Genomic DNA, 16,957 nt, shown 5'->3' with positions numbered 1-16,957 from the left:
ACTTTCTATGAATTTTCAATATTAGTAACTGAATTTCGTTTAGAAAGCTTATTTTCCAAGACTTAAATCTGGATAGAGAAAAGTTACTAAATATAAAATATTTTTAAAATACCTTTTATAAAGGCTTACTTTCCTGCAAACTAGGAACATCATAGCAGCATTAACTTGTTTAAAGTTGTCTGAATAGTTGTTCTGGGATAAACACATATCCTGTGATGATTATTCACCTTTTTATAATATCATTTATGAAAAAAAAATCAAAAGTTTCCCATATATGCTGAATTAATAAAAAAATGCAAAGTTAGGTTATTTACCATGTACAGTTGGAATGCATTAAAACAACCTGACAGCATTAGGCAAAATATTGCTATGGAAATACAACAGCCATGAATATATCTTGCTTACTTGAATAATACAGCCTTTATTTGTTACGACTAATGATAAGGAAGTAGTTACAGGGAATCTGACTTTTCTGCAATTAGCAGTTAATGGATCTTCAGGTGAGTCTCTTCTAGCTATCTCCTCTTTCCATAAGCTCCTTGGGTTTCAAAGGGCATTTGTTTAGAATTTCAAATGTACAGCCAGAGATTAATCTAAAATTCTATTTAAAAAAAAAGCCAAAACAAACAAAAATAACCAGCATTCTTAATGTGTTTGTATAAGCTTCCTATATTAAATTACTTTTTTTGAGGCATATAATAAAACTGAGGGAGGACATCTGTGCTGAAATAGAAATCAGTTCTACAATAGGTGAATGCCATTTGCCTTAGAATAGTTCTTTCTCCAACAGGTGGGTTAGAGTGATCAAGCAAATATTTTCAAAGGGCTTGAATCAAGGTCAGAAGTCATTGGCAAGAAATTGCACCTGTGTCTTTCTGACACTCCAAAGACAAGTGTTCTCTTCACGGTTTCACCTTTTTTTTTATTATTATTATTTTTTATTTCAGTTATTATAGAAAGGGCTCAAATGTGTCTCAAGGAAGTAGAATTTAGGAGTTTCTTTGATTCACTTCTAGCTTGTGGACACCATAGTCCATACTTACACCTTGTTGGTACACATCTTGTCATGCATTATGTACTGATCGTTGCTAATTACTTCTCTGCTGTAGCTTGTGGAAATTTCATTTTTAGGACTAAAATTCTACCAATTTAGGAGTTCTAAAATTTGTCTGGTATGCCTAGAACAAACAACAAGGACAAGAAAGGTGAAAAACCTGCCCAGTAAAGAGCAACCTTTGAGCACGTGCTCTGGCCTGACCTTGAGATTTGCACTCTTGAGAGTACCCAAAAGCGTATATTATTTGTAAATGGTCTTTATTAGGTTTTATTGTCATGCTGGACTTTTTGGTGAAGACTAAGGAAATATATAGCCAAATAACATTTTTGTGAAACTAACCTAATGTCTTTCATTGATATATTCTGAAATGAGCAGCCACACCTCAAATGGACAAATTTTATAGTCAGATTTTAGTTAATGTAACAGAGTATTGGATGAGTACTCTTTTTGGATGTTTATGTTAAATAGAATCTTCCTCTTCACAGGTGCTGGAGATTTCATGTAGGTTGGGGTTTTTTTGGCTACTCAACACTGGAAGTCACACAGCCAAGTGCTGGACCTCTGGCAGAATGCAACCTGTTAGGTTTTGAAGTATGTAACAGAAAACCAAAAGTTGTTAAAGCGTGCAATCATAGTATCACCTATCGGTAATCTTTTTTGATAATGCACTTACATCACTTTGGTTTACATTACAAATAAAAAGGTAATTTAAAGATGTTTTACAAATAAACTAACATTATTTCATGCAAGTTTCCCTTTCAAGATTTTGTTTTGTCTTTTTAGGCAGACATTGTAATAGACAAGTAGAGCACTCCTGGTTGCCCTAAGCAAAAGCAATGTATAGACACAAAATATCATTGTTGTAAATATCTTGGTTTACTCTTTCCACTACCTGCTTCCTCAATACCTTTGAAGTTATATTTTTTGTTATTTATTAGCTAAAAAGTGGCCAAATTGTGTTCTGTTGCTCCCTTTTTTTCACTTAACACCTCTGATGAGAATCTTCTTTAGCTGTGCTGCCAGCTGTTCAGGGCTGAAAAATAAGTAGTGGAAATCAGAGGCAGGCCAGACACCTGGTAGCCTCAGAAATTAAAGTATGTTGCCCATTCCTACAAATGTTTTCAGCACCTTAGCTATTGATGTTCACCCTTCTATTCCCTGAACTATGATTAGTAAGAACACACAGAAGTGTATGCCATCTTCATGGCCTTACAGGACACTATCATAAAATGACAAATTTTTTTCTTTTTTTTTTTTTTTTCCAAGTTATCTCTTCACAATGACCTGTGAAAAGAAATTGCATAGTAAAAGGATACTACCCATGCAGCTGTATTTATGATTCAATCTTAAACAATGGGCCAGTTTATATGCTACTTGAATTGCAAAAATCACTTACATTCTCCTTTATTATTATTACTATTATCAAGATTAAATGTCTCCTAGGCCAACAGAAGAGTTCTGAATGCAAGTAAAATTATGTAGCCTTTACTCTGAGCAAAAAAAAAAAAAAAGAAACAACACACCCTCATTAACATTCCTATTTATGTACTCTATTTTCAAACAATAACTTTAGTTTTATCAAGAGGCTAGAGTCCATCTCAATATCTGCTTTTAATAACAACTTCTGAACTTCTGTGTACATCAGAAACTCTTTTCTTTCCCAGAATCAGAACTCTTTGACATACATTTGTGGAACAAACTTTGATATCTAATTTAAAATTGTTAGTTTAAGTTCTTTTGCAGTCAATTAAGTTAATTGACAATTGAATGAACCATGAGAAAGCTTTACCACACACAGTCTAACATACCTAATGTATGTGTGGTATACTTTTGCCATACATTTTATACTATTGAAAAAGTGTCGCATTGCCACTTTTTATCTTCTTTTAAAGACCAAATGTTTGTTCTTGTGTTTCCTGACATTCGTGTGCACTTCATTTTCAGTTACAGAACGCCATTCTCAAGTGGGAAAGAAATACTTCTCATCAATTATTGATTGTTGCCCTAAACATGTACAGGTAAAGGAGGTGTGCCTCTTAAAAGAGTTTTCAGAACAAGGTGATCAACTGGCTTGACAGCCACAAAATAAGTCACATCTGCATCTTCATGAAAAGAGTAAGGTCATTTTACTCTCATCTGTAATTTGGTTCAGGTCCCAAAGATTAATGTCCAGTACATTAGGCATGTTATAATTGAACTGTTGAGAAACAGGTTAATGAACTGTCTTCCCTTTGGAAGTAAACTCTAGGTTTCTTAGTACTAGCACTGCCAGCATTCTTGATCTTACTGTCTAATTAACACTTAATGGCTCTCTAATGGTTTCTCTAATTTTACATAATTAATGTGTGCTGTAGTTTAACCCCAGCTCGCAACTAAGCACCACACAGCTGATCTCTCACTCTTCCCTGCTTTCCCCCCGAAGTGGGATGGGCAGAGAATTAGAAAAGTGAAAGTGAGAAAACTCATAGGTTGAGATAAAAACATTTTAACGAGTAAAGCAAAAACTGTGCACATCAGAATAGCAAAACAATGAATTCAATCATTGCTTCCCATCAGCAGGCAGGTTTTCTGCCATCTCCACAAAAGCAGAGCTTCATCATGTGTAACTGTTACTTGGGAAGACACACACCATGTCATGAATGGAGTGATGCACGTCAGTCATAAAAGAGAAGCAGCAATATTTTTGTTGATATAAACCAGTGATTTAACAAAGTTTGATAGTAAATGCAACAGCGGTTTAACAAAATTCAGTGGTGAGGTGCACTTGAGTGTTTACTGCGTAAAGGACAGGGTTGGATAGAACTGTCAGGGAGACTCTCCCATTGAGTCATAAGATTCAGAAAGGATCCCCTAACTTTCTAAACTGCGTCAGAGAGTGGTCTATGGACAGCTAGATACAGACTTAGTCTCAGGTTGGGTCAACGGTTTATGTCTAAAGGGTGATGTGCACAATCAATCCTTCATGTTGTTTAGCTAAGATTACAATGTTTAGCATGCTATTAATGTTAACCACCGAGAATCTGTTGTGACAAGGAACCTCTCAGCCTTGATTGATTCATGTCATATTTGCATACCTATGAAAGAAAGGTTTGGTTTTGTTTTTTTTTTTTTCAAACTTGGCTTGAATTGGACCTTGACCAGGACTATAGCTGGGGGGTGAGGGCAGTGCACGTAGCTTAGATTAGTCCTTGGCTACTGTGTTGTTGTTTGTCTCCGCTGAATCCAGTTTGAATCATATGCAGCCATCACAGCCAGATGCATCGATTACCACCACCACTGATGGTTATCACTTGAGTAGAGTTACAGGAAATAAAGGTCAGGTTGTGGGGTGGGGAGAGCTCACCATCACACTCCATCACTACAAATGTGTGTCCCCCCACCCCTTCCTCCAGATTTTTATGCTGAGCATGAAGTGGTATAGAATACCCCTTTGGCTTGTTTGGGTTCTGTCTGTGCTCCCTCCCAGCTTCTTGTGCCCCTCCTCACTGGCAAAGCATGAGACTGGAAAGTCTTTGATCAGGGTAAGCGCTACTTAGCAACACCTGAAACACTGGTGTGTTATCAGCATTGTTCTCAGACTGAAATCAAAACACAGCACTGCACCAGCTACTAGGAAGAAAACTAACTCTACCCCAGCTGAAACCAGGACAAATGTGCGTGTGAAATGAAATTCGTAAATCTTTTGTGCTCATATACCACATGCTGAATAATTTAAGCTAGTGATTATGAATTGCTTATGTTTGCCCCTTGTAGTTTCTTTATCTCAGAATTTAACATGCATTAACCCATGCTGTGTGGAAGAAATGTACCAGGCAGCTCATCTTGTGGAAGCGTGTAACTTAGAGCCAATGAAAAGATTCTAAAAGGCAAAATTATCAACTGGATTGGTTTTTTTCCCCATTCCAAAGCAGTCTAGTGTATAATAGATTGCATAATTTTTAATAGATATATATTAGACTATTTTGCAAGTATACCTCTGTAAGCTGATTATGTTTTTACATCTAAATATCTTGCAGAAAGTCTTCATGGGCACTTACAAGGCAAAACTTGTCCACACTTGTAAGTAATACCTAATGAAATTATGAAATATAATATGATTAAAAACAATGAAAAGTTTTCTGGCTTATTGGAATTATTATGGGGGACTCTACCAAGAGGCAACACTCTTAATTTTTTAAGTATGGGCTGAGTTTCTAGAAAATGAAATCGATTGGTACATTAGTGAATAAAAAAATTGATTTTTTTTTTCTACCGGTTTTTACTCTGCAGTGCAGAATGCTGGCTTAAAACTATCGTAGTTTATAACTGTGATTAAAGAAATAAAGATTTTCTCACCTTTTTATTTTGCTGCTATTATTTTGTATTTAATCCTGCTCTCTTTGTAAGCTACAGTGAGTTAAAAAACTTTCAATGAGACAAGTCAGGGAGGCTCAGCCCTCACTGAAAATAGGTACCTTAAGAGTGTTGTCTTTTAGCAGTTACATTTTTAATAAGCTTTTTTCCAGCTGCTGCTTGTAATACGCAGTCTGTTTCATGGAAATCAGATAGAGTCTTCATTTTTTCTCACTGAAGTTAGAAAGGGCTTGCTCATCAGAATTCTGTAACAGTTCTCTTATTCCATCTCTCATTTATCACCTGCCACTGGAAATTACATGAAGGTTGAATCTAGGTCCATGCAGCAATCTGGCAGCTAAGATGCTTTTTCTGATACATTTTCCCACACTGATTCAAACAAAAATTATTTTTAAAATAGAGAGAAGCTCAAATAAGTAAATATAGATTCAACCTAATTGAAAAAAAACGTCCTGACTACAACAAAGCTGTCCATAAATGTAAATAAATGGCAGTCTGCTCTTATATGTGTATTATAAAATTGAAGAAAACAGTTGTCTACCAGACTGGTGACACACAATTTTGTGCTTGTACACACACATTTTGAATGAAAATATTTAGTCATCGCACTTCCGTTCACAGTTCATGAAATATCTCTCTCATGCTAGTACTTCTGCTGCTGCTGTTAGCATGTATTAAACATATTTCAAAGCAGTTGCTATGACCTGGTGATGAACCTGATGGCGGGTTTGCTGTCTAAGCCAAGTGGATTGCATTTCCGTGGAATGCCAGCCTCATCTTCTGTTCTGGCTTCATTTTCCCCTTTCTCCAGGCTTCACCTTCTATGCTTCACAGGAGAGAGAGGTCCCTCCAGCCCCGCTGACCCATCCCTACAGTCAGTTATTAAGACCTTTCTATTCTACTCACACTGGGAAGTGGTCACACAGCTGAGTTACCAAAACACTGACGGGAACACTACAGAGGACAAACATTAGGAGTGATATTTTTAAAACAGTGATGCAGGGATGAGTTACAAGTCTGTTCACTGTCTTTTCATAGTATGTTGAATTTCTTCAACATACAGTCAGTCAAAGATGGCACTAAAAACTGAGTTATATCAAGCTTTTTGTTGATCTGTGGGTGTTGGTGAGATAGCAAAAATGTCAACGGATTATTTTGTTATTAAGGACAGGAGAACTACGTATATTACATAAAATTCCGCCCTGAAATTTCCTTGCCTGCAAAAAGCAGTGGCTGTTTGTGAAACACTTTAAAAGAAATTTTGTTCCACAGAAATTTGGTCTCAATTCTCCATAACTGTTAAGTCCTAGCTTAAAGTATTGTAGAAGAGTCATTAATCAGCTGGTAGTCGAACACAGAATTATGTCAGTTTTCTATGGATTATAATTTAATATTTAATGACACAAATATCTAAGTAATTTTCTAAAAATGTGCACTTTCAAGGTGTTTTCTTCAAAATGGTAAATTAACACAGGTCAGACCTTAAATCTAAATGAAAGTCAAATACTATTATCTCTTACAAAAATGAAGTCATGTCTTCATTATAGACATACAAGTGTTAAATAATTTCATGTTCACTAAAAAACTATCTTAAATGACGGAAAATTACATTAGCATCCCATTAAAATCAGTTCAAGAGAAAAATGAAATGTAATTCCTAGATAAACCTTTTTTTATTTCATCTGAGCAATGTAATGTCAAGACCTTTTGATAATGTATTTTAAGTTGGAAAGGTTATTTTATTTTTTTTTTAACTATATTATAGTTGCCTTAGGGCACATTCATGTCTTCTGGTGTTTTACAGTGGCCTAATATGAGTAAGGTCTGAATGCAGAACAATCTAGGTAGGTAACAACACGTCAGCAGGGAAAAAAAATAATGACTTACCCTTTGGAAGGCATGATGGTGAAGGACTGAAGCTGATGCATATTGCTGTATGCTGCTTATCTGATGATTTTATTCTTTGTCTGCAACTTCCTAACCTTAAAGGAAGGCTTATATAAAATTATGAAAGGCTATTTCCACTAGCCAAGAATCAATTGATTTTATATAAAGGTTTGTTTTAAAATTAATTTTCTCAACTTTGTGCTGCAGAGGTAGAGTTCAGGATAATTGAGACACTTGGAAATGTAGGCTTTCAAACAGTTCATTTCTTTTATACTGAATGTTCTGGGTTTAACTCCAGCTAGGAAAAATTTTTCTAGACTTGTAACACAGGCAGTCTACTCCTGTAGAGCTGAAGATAATTTTATATTCTAGATTTCTCTGCTGTAATATAAACAATAAGAAATGCAGATGAGTGGAGGTCACCTGCTGCAAATAAGAGCAATGTAGACTTTATCCATTTTTCACATCTAGTCTCAACACTAAACAGTTAATAATTACTCTGGGTTTTTTTCAATAATGGCACCACTATTATAAGTAATTACGTTTCCCCACTACTGCATTTATCTATCATTAAAAGGGTTAATGGGTGCGATGATTCTGCAAGTTTTGAACTGGAGGGAATTCAGTTGTTATAAAACAAAGTAATATTATCCTCCTCCCTCCCTCCTTGAGCAAATCAGTAAGTACGGTAAGTATAAAAATAGTTAATACTGGATAATATTAAAATTGATATCAGAGGTATTTAAGATATTTTATTAAAAATGCACCTAGACATACTGTTTTCTATTAACACTGTATTTCTTCACATGTAATCTTATCATTCCACATATACTGGCAATTATTTCTTAAGTGCAGAGCACTGCAAACCTCTAGAAATAGTGGTGCATAAAATATTTTCAGATAATTATAGTGCAACTGCTTACAGATTTCAAGTTACAGATTGGAACGTGCATTTAGGCTGTGGTCATATTTAATACATCACAGGCATAAAATCTATTTTGCTAAGTCTTATATACAAAGACATTTTCATCTAGTTTACTTCATAAGTAATGAACAAAGGTGAGATAATGATATCCTACCATGATTAGGTGCACTGCAAGGGTGACTTACCAATCCTAACTCACCCCTGTAGAAAATAGCATCTTGGATAATTTCACAAAGAGAAACATTACATTGCGTACCATCTTTCAGCACACTTCCATTTTAATGTTACTTTCTATACAAATTAAAAAGGAGACTTTTGGCAAATGAACAGTTTTGAGTTATTAACGCTGAGTGGAAAAGAGGAAAAACAGCTAGTGACATGTGAAGATATATATCCCACCATATGGATTCTAACCCATTAATTATATTGTTCTCTTTATGGCAACTTTTAGTGATAATAATTTTTCAACTAATTAAAGACCAGCTGCTACTTAGCAAGCTAGGCACTCAATTAGGGATACAGAACCTGGTAAACAACTTTTACTGCCAGCCAGTTAGTTGAATCACTTCCTGTAACTGGCATGGAAGTCTTTCTGTAGTTGTTGTTTTATAAATGAGCATTTTACTCATATTGACTGGCTCTGCTGAATGACCTTCCATGAGACTAGCACAAGAATCCGATATCATGTTCACTTACTTTTTTCTGAGCAGCCTACAACACCAGGTGTTTTTCATTTAGTAAGTTTACTAGCAATTAAAAGACTTCTTTTAGGAAAACGTTTACTGTGCAGAAAAACATATTTCCTATATCATGGAATCATAGAATAGTTAGGGTTGGAAAGGACCTTAAGATCATCTAGTTCCAACCCCCCTGCCATGGGCAGGGACACCCCACACTAAACCATACCACCCAAGGCCTCATCCAACCTGGCTTTGAACACTGCCAGGGATGGAGCATTCACAACCTCCCTGGGCAACCCATTGCAGTGCCTCACCACCCTAACAGTAAAGAATTTCTTCCTTATATCCACTCTAAACTTCCCCTGTTGAAGTTTTACCCCGTTGCCCCTTGTCCTGTCACTATAGTCCCTGAAGAATAGTCCATCCAAGCATCCCTATAGCCCCCCTTCAGATACTGGAAGGCTGCTATGAGGTCTCCACGCAGCCTTCTCTTCTGCTGGCTGAACAGCCCCGACTTTCTCAGCCTGTCTTCATACGGGAGGTGCTCCAGCCCCCTGATCATCCTCGTGGCTCTCCTCTGGACTTGTTCCAACAGTTCCATGTCCTTTTTATGTTGAGGATACCAGAACTGTACACAATGCTCCAAGTGAGGTCTCACAAGAGCAGAGTAGAGGGGCAGGATCACCTCCTTCGACCTGCTGGTCACGCTCCTTTTGACGCAGCCCAGGATATAGTTGGCTTTCTGGGCTGCAAGCGCACACTGGAGCTGGGTCATGTTCATTTTTTCATCGACCAACACCCCCAAGTCCTTCTCTGCAGGGCTGCTCTGAATCTCTTCTCTGTCCAACCTGTAGCTGTGCCTGGGATTGCTCCAACCCAGGTGTAGGACCTTGCACTTGTCATGGTTAAACTTCATCAGGTTGGCATCAGCCCACCTCACAAGCGTGAGGTGCAGAAGACAGTTTGCCTTTAGCAACTTCCTGCGACTTAATTATATTTAGAGAAATTCTGTTGCTATTTCAGATTGAAGTCTAGTTTTTCCAAGCAGTGAAGAGTCCATATGAATGCAACCCATGTTTATTCTGCCTAGCATTGTGGAGTAAATAAATAATCCGTATATATATATTGCCTTGACTTTGTTTATAAAAAGTAATCACCATGGAACTCTCCAGGACCAGCAGTCATGGAAAACAAATTTGTGGAACTTGCCCTGACTGCTTTTGTTTACTGATCACTCTGAAATGCATGTTTAGTTATGAATTTACTGGCAGAGACAATGGGAAAAGAGAAGGAAATCTGCAGATGAAAGAAATCCTTAGGTAAACCAAAGCTGGAATAAGCTGACTGTAAGTTCAAGTGCACAGTTTTAGATAAATGTAAGGTGATTCATACTGTAAAGAATAGTTTGAATGATTCATATATATTGCAGCAAGCCACCTTCTAGGCCACACAGGAATCACATTTGTTGTTTTAATAAGAATGATAAGCTTCTATTTCATATACATCATTGCTCAAAAAGAAAAAAATGTTAGCATCTATCATAATAAAATAATTAAAAAAAAAAAGTAGCTACAAAATATAGTTGACAGCTTTTCCATGGATCTACTTCTTGCTTAACTAATACTGATGAAAAAACACCAGTAACAAAGCTAAGGGAAAAGTACATGCATTTATAAGCATGAAACAGTCATTAAGAAGTCTTGAGCAATCTAAGTTAAAAAGGAAGCAAAGGAAAGTGTTTGTAAAGGAACAAGAGAATTTCCATAGGCTTATAGATCCATATTTTGTAGTTTCATAGTTTAGTGATGAGAAATTTGTCATGTTTTCACAGCAAACTGATGGCTCCAGGTGTTTGCGAATGTTTCCTGTACAAATAAATTCTAGCCAGTTCCTCCTGCAGCCTCTGCTTTTTTGCCTTTGTTCTGGCTTTGCAGGTCTGTCAGCATAAAAGAAGCAAGGTAAGCTTCATTCCCATGGCATGAAAAGTAGATCTTTCAATAGAAATATAACACAGTAAGTTTTTAAATTATTGAAAACCAAAAAATGGTTGTATCTAGTTCTTAGCAACATGAGAAATCTACCAAAAGGGATGGCTCAGATGAAGATTTTAGGAAGAATAGATGCTTTTATGAACTATGAAAATATTCTTTTTTTTTTTTAAGAAAAAAGAGAATTGAGTTATTTTGGTAAACAGTATAGATATTCTTGTGCGTTTTTATTGGAAATCGGAGATTCTAGTGGCAGGATTAAGAAATGTCACGAAGTTGCAGGGCCAGTGATGAAAATCAGTCACAAGGGTGAGATCAGGCAAGTTTCCCAGGTTCAGATTTTCACCTAACTGCCCCTATTACCACTGATTGCCATCATATTGCACCAAACACTACATCCGTTATTTCCAGTTTGCTCAAGAAGATTCAAGATCATCTGCTGTAATATTTCTTCCCTGCCCCTGCCATGTGTGAATGGTTAAGCAGAATAACCCCATTTGTACTTCTCAGAAGCCACCTGGAACCAAGGAGTCTCTTGCTATGTGTGAGAACAGGTTATCAGCACCCTGTGATGACGGGTTCCCGTTCCTTACGCTGATCAAGCTGATAGGTATTTTTAGCCTATGCCTTTGCTGAAAGCTGAAGCTTTTATTACTCTGCAGAGTTTTCTAGGAATCTTGTTCAGTAACAACAGAATCATAGAATCATAGAATAGTTAGGATTGGAAAGGACCTTAAGATCATCTAGTTCCAACCCCCCTGCCATGGGCAGGGACACCTCACACTAAACCATGCCACCCAAGGCTCTGTCCAACCTGGCCTTGAACACCGCCGGGGATGGAGCATTCACAACGTCCTTGGGCAACCCATTGCAGTGCCTCACCACCCTAACAGTAAAGAATTTCCTCCTTATATCCACTCTAAACTTCCCCTGTTGAAGTTTGAACCCGTTACCCCTTGTCCTGTCACTACAGTCCCTGATTGTCGTGGTTTAAGCCCCGGCTGTAAATTAGAACCACGCAGTCTACTTCCCCCCCCCCACTCCCCAGAGGGATGGGGAGGAGAATCGAAAGAATGTAACTCCCACGGGTTGAGATAAGAACAGTCCAGTAACTCAGGTATAACACAAATCACTACTGCTGCCACCAATAATAATAATGATAAGAGAAATAACAAGGGAAGAAAATATGATACCGCTCGCCGGAAAAGAGCCCGACCGAAAAGAGAGCGTGCCCTTCCGGGTAGCTCCCAGTTACATCCCCGGGCATGACGTGCTGTGGTATGGAATACCTCTTTGGCTAGTTTGGGTCAGGCGTCCTGTCCCCGCTTCCTCCCGGCCCCTCCTCCTCCCTGGCAGAGCATGAGACTCACAAAGTCGTTGGTCAGTCTAAACATCACTGTTATCAGCTCTGTTCCGAGGCTGAAAGTCAAAAACACAGTGCTGCAACAGCTACTAAGAAGGAAAAAAACTGACTGCTACTGCTGAACCCAGGACAGTATCCACGCCTTATTCCATACCATTCATGTCATGCTCAGATCCCACATTTTCCATATACCCTCACTCTCATTTCAGTGCACTGTTATCTTAGTGCACGGACCAATTCCTATAAAGCTACTGAGTCCGTTCGGTTCATGATGTTGGGCTCCATCTCTTGTAACAGTCTTTCAGAGCAGGAGAAGCTGTGTGCAGTGTTGGATCGTTGTCTGCTGATGCTGATCATTCCTTTACTGTAGAACTCATCCGGTTCTATCAAAGTTCATTCTCTGTTGGGATGATGGTCGGAGGGAAGTCAGGGCCAGTCGCTGGTGCCCTGCAGACTTGTAGTTGATGGCTATAGCAGGCAACAGCGTACAATTGAGTTCATTGTCTGTTTTCCCCTAAAATCAAATCCCCTTGAGGTACGCATCGGACTTCCCCATCTTCCCGCATTACCCACCAAGTATATCCAGGTCCCTGAGCAAAAGCAATCCCACGAGTGGGTTTGCCTTTACCTGAAGCAGGAATAACCCAGACTGTCTTCCCCAGCAAATTCTTCATGTGCACCACAGGAACTTTGTCCCCCTCTACAATATGTAAAAGTTCTGACTGGGCTGGGCCAGCCCTCTTGGCAGATCCTCTGGTGTTGACCAACCAGGTGGCCTTTGGTAAGTGTGTATCCCAATGCTTGAAAGTTCCCCCACCCATTGCTCTCAGTGTAGTTTTTAACAGCCCATTATACCGTTCGATTTTCCCAGAGGCTGGTGCATGGTAGGGGATGTGATATACCCACTCAATGCCATGCTCTTTGGCCCAAGTGTCTATAAGGTTATTCCGGAAATGAGTCCCATTGTCTGATTCAATTCTTTCTGGGGTGCCATGTCGCCACAAAATCTGGTTCTCAAGGCCCAGGATAGTGTTCCTGGCAGTGGCATGGGGCACAGCGTATGTTTCCAGCCATCCGGTGGTTGCTTCCACCATGGTAAGCACATGGCGCTTGCCGTGGCGGGTTGGTGGGAGTGTGATGTAATCAATCTGCCAGGCCTCCCCATATTTGTACTTCAGCCATCGTCCTCCATACCAAAGAGGCTTTAACCGTTTGGCTTGTTTAATTGCAGCACATGTTTCACACTCATGAATAACCTGGGCAATAGTGTCCATTGTTAAGTCCACCCCTCGATCACGGGCCCATCTGTATGTTGCATCTCTGCCCTGATGGCCTGAAGTGTCATGGGCCCACCGAACCAAAAATAATTCACCTTTATGTTGCCAATCTAAGTCCATCTGAGCCACTTCAATCTTAGCAGCTTTATCCACTTGTTGGTTGTTCTGGTGTTCCTCAGTGGCCCGACTCTTGGGTACATGGGCGTCTACATGGCGTACCTTCACCACCAGGTTCTGCACCCGGACAGCGATATCTTGCCACAGTGCAGCAGCCCAGATGGGTTTACCTCTGCGTTGCCAGTTGCTCTGCTTCCATTGCTGCAACCACCCCCACAGGGCATTTGCCACCATCCATGAGTCAGTATAGAGATAAAGTACTGGCCACTTTTCTCGTTCAGCAATGTCCAAGGCCAGCTGGATGGCTTTCACCTCGGCAAACTGACTCGATTCACCCTCCCCTTCAGCAGTTTCTGCAACTTGTCGTTGAGGACTCCATACAGCTGCCTTCCATCTCCGATGCTTTCCCACAATACGGCAGGACCCATCAGTAAACAAGGCATACTGCTTTTCACTTTCTGACAGTTTATTATATGGTGGGGCCTCTTCAGCACGCATCACCTCCTCCTCTGGTAACATTCCAAAATCTTTGCCCTCTGGCCAGTCCATGATGACTTCTAGAATGCCTGGACGACTGGGATTTCCTATTCGAGCTCGTTGTGTAATTAGTGCAGCCCATTTACTCCATGTCGCATCGGTTGCATGATGTGTAGAGGAGACCCTGCCTTTGAACATCCAGCCCAGAACGGGCAACCGGGGTGCCAGGAGGAGCTGTGCTTCAGTGCCAATCACCTCCGAAGCAGCTCGAACCCCTTCATAGGCTGCCAGTGTCTCTTTCTCAGTTGGGGTATAGCTGGCCTCAGATCCTTTGTATCCCCGACTCCAAAAGCCGAGGGGTCGACCTCGAGTCTCCCCTGGAGCTTTCTGCCAGAGCCTCCAGGTAGGACCATTCTCCCCGGCTGCGGTGTACAGTACATTTTTTACCTCTGGCCCAGTTCGGACTGGTCCAAGGGCTACTGCATGAACTATCTCACGTTTAATTTGCTCAAAGGCTTGTTGTTGCTCAGGGCCCCATTTAAAATCGTTCTTCTTCCGGGTCACATGATAGAGAGGGCTTACAATCGAACTGTAATTTGGGATGTGCATTCTCCAGAACCCCACAGCACCCAAGAAAGCTTGTGTTTCTTTCTTATTAGTTGGTGGAGACATTGCTGTTATTTTGTTGATCACATCTGTAGGGATCTGGCGACGTCCATCTTGCCATTTTATTCCCAAAAATTGAATCTCCTGTGCAGGTCCCTTGACCTTACTCCGTTTTATGGCAAAACCAGCTTTCAGCAGGATTTGGATTATTTCCCTCCCTTTCTCAAAGACTTCTTCCGCTGTATCACCCCACACAATAATGTCATCAATGTATTGCAGGTGTTCTGGAGCTTGCCCCTGTTCCAGTGCATTCTGGATCAGTCCATGGCAAATGGTAGGGCTGTGTTTCCACCCCTGGGGCAGTTGGTTCCAAGTGTACTGGACGCCCCTCCAAGTAAAAGCAAACTGTGGCCTACACTCTGCTGCCAAAGGAATTGAGAAGAATGCATTGGCAATATCAATCGTGGCATACCACTTGGCTGCCTTTGACTCCAGTTCATACTGAAGGTCTAGCATGTCCGGTACAGCAGCACTCAATGGTGGTGTGACTTCATTCAGGCCACGATAGTCTACTGTTAGTCTCCACTCTCCGTTAGATTTTCGCACTGGCCATATGGGGCTATTAAAGGGTGAGCGGGTCCTGCTGATCACTCCCTGACTCTCCAGACTATGGATCAGCTTATGGATGGGAATCAGGGAGTCTCGATTGGTGCGATATTGCCGCCGGTGCACTGTTGCGGTCGCGATTGGCACTTGTTGTTCTTCGACCTTCAGCAACCCCACAACAGAAGGATCCTCTGAGAGACCAGGCAAGGTGGACAGCTGTTCATTTTCCTCAGTCTCCAAAGCAGCAATACCAAAAGCCCATCGGTACCCTTTCGGGTCTTTGAAGTACCCTCTCCTGAGGTAATCTATGCCAAGGATGCATGGAGCCTCTGGACCAGTCACAATGGGGTGCTTTTGCCATTTCCTTCCAGTCAGGCTGATCTCAGCCTCCAGTACAGTCAACTCTTGGCATCCTCCTGTCACTCCAGAGATATAGATGGGTTCCACCCCTTGACAGCTTGACGGCATCAGGGTACACTGTGCACCGGTATCTACGAGAGCTTTATACTTCTGTGGGACTGATGTGCCAGGCCATCTGACCCACCCAGTCCAGTAAATCCGATTATCCCCTACCTCCACCTGGCTGGAGGCAGGGTCCCTCTAACAGTCATCACAACGTTGGACACCTAAGTCGTGTTGAAAGGGATTATTCTTCGTTATCACAGGAGCTGGAGTAAAATCAGCTCTTCCACTCCATCTGGGAACCTGCTCACCAGAGACTGAAGCCGCAGCTCTCATGGGATGATTAGTCTTGACCCTTGTTCCTATTTTCAATTCACGCACCCGTTCCTCCAAAGCTGAAGTAGGTTTTCCATCCCACTTCGTCATGTCTTCTCCATGATCCCGCAGGTAAAACCATAGGGTGGCCCGTGGTGTTTGCCTTCTATATCTTCTGTCTCGAACAATAGGACGTCTTTTGTTAACAGCTGAGACGTGTGTTGGTACACGTGAGGAGCTGGATAAATCAGATAGATCGTCCCTCAATTGTTTGACATCCTGGGACAGTTTTTCCACAGCTGAGATGATGGAAGGGGTGAGATTGTCTTCGAACCCTCGGAGTTTATGAATCATTTCATCCACTGTTGGTGTTACTATGTCACCTCAGGTTACTGTTGCCAATGAATGGGCATATGATGACGGTGCATTCCGTGTAAGTTTTCGCCACATGGGTCGTGTACATTAGACTTCATCTGGGTCTATGGGTATATCTCCGTTATTCGGTTTGATGTGATAAATCATCTCTACGATGGCTGATTCCCTCAGAGACTGGATGCCTTTGTCTAAAGTAGTCCACTTGGCCGAACGACTCGTAACATCGTCCTTGTATGGAAACCTTTCTTTCACAGCTGCCAAGAGCCGCCTCCAAAGACTGAGGGACTTTTTCTCTCTTGCAATTGCTTTGTCAATTCCCCCTTCTCTAGCAAGTGATCCCAGCTGCTTGGCTTCCGTACCTCCTAGTTCGTGACCATCGGCCCCATTGTCCCAGCATCGTAGCAACCAGGTGATGATGTGCTCCCCTGGTTGACGGGTAAAATCTTTTCGCATATTCCATAGCTCGGTTGAGGTCCGAGGTCGAGAAGTCACCTCTTCTTCTTCGTTATGTGATGATGACTCCTGATCA

This window comes from Psittacula echo (assembly GCF_963264785.1).
Source record: "Psittacula echo genome assembly, chromosome: 1".
Taxonomy (NCBI): Eukaryota; Metazoa; Chordata; class Aves; order Psittaciformes; family Psittacidae; genus Psittacula; species Psittacula echo.
This window is presented reverse-complemented; position numbering follows the sequence as displayed.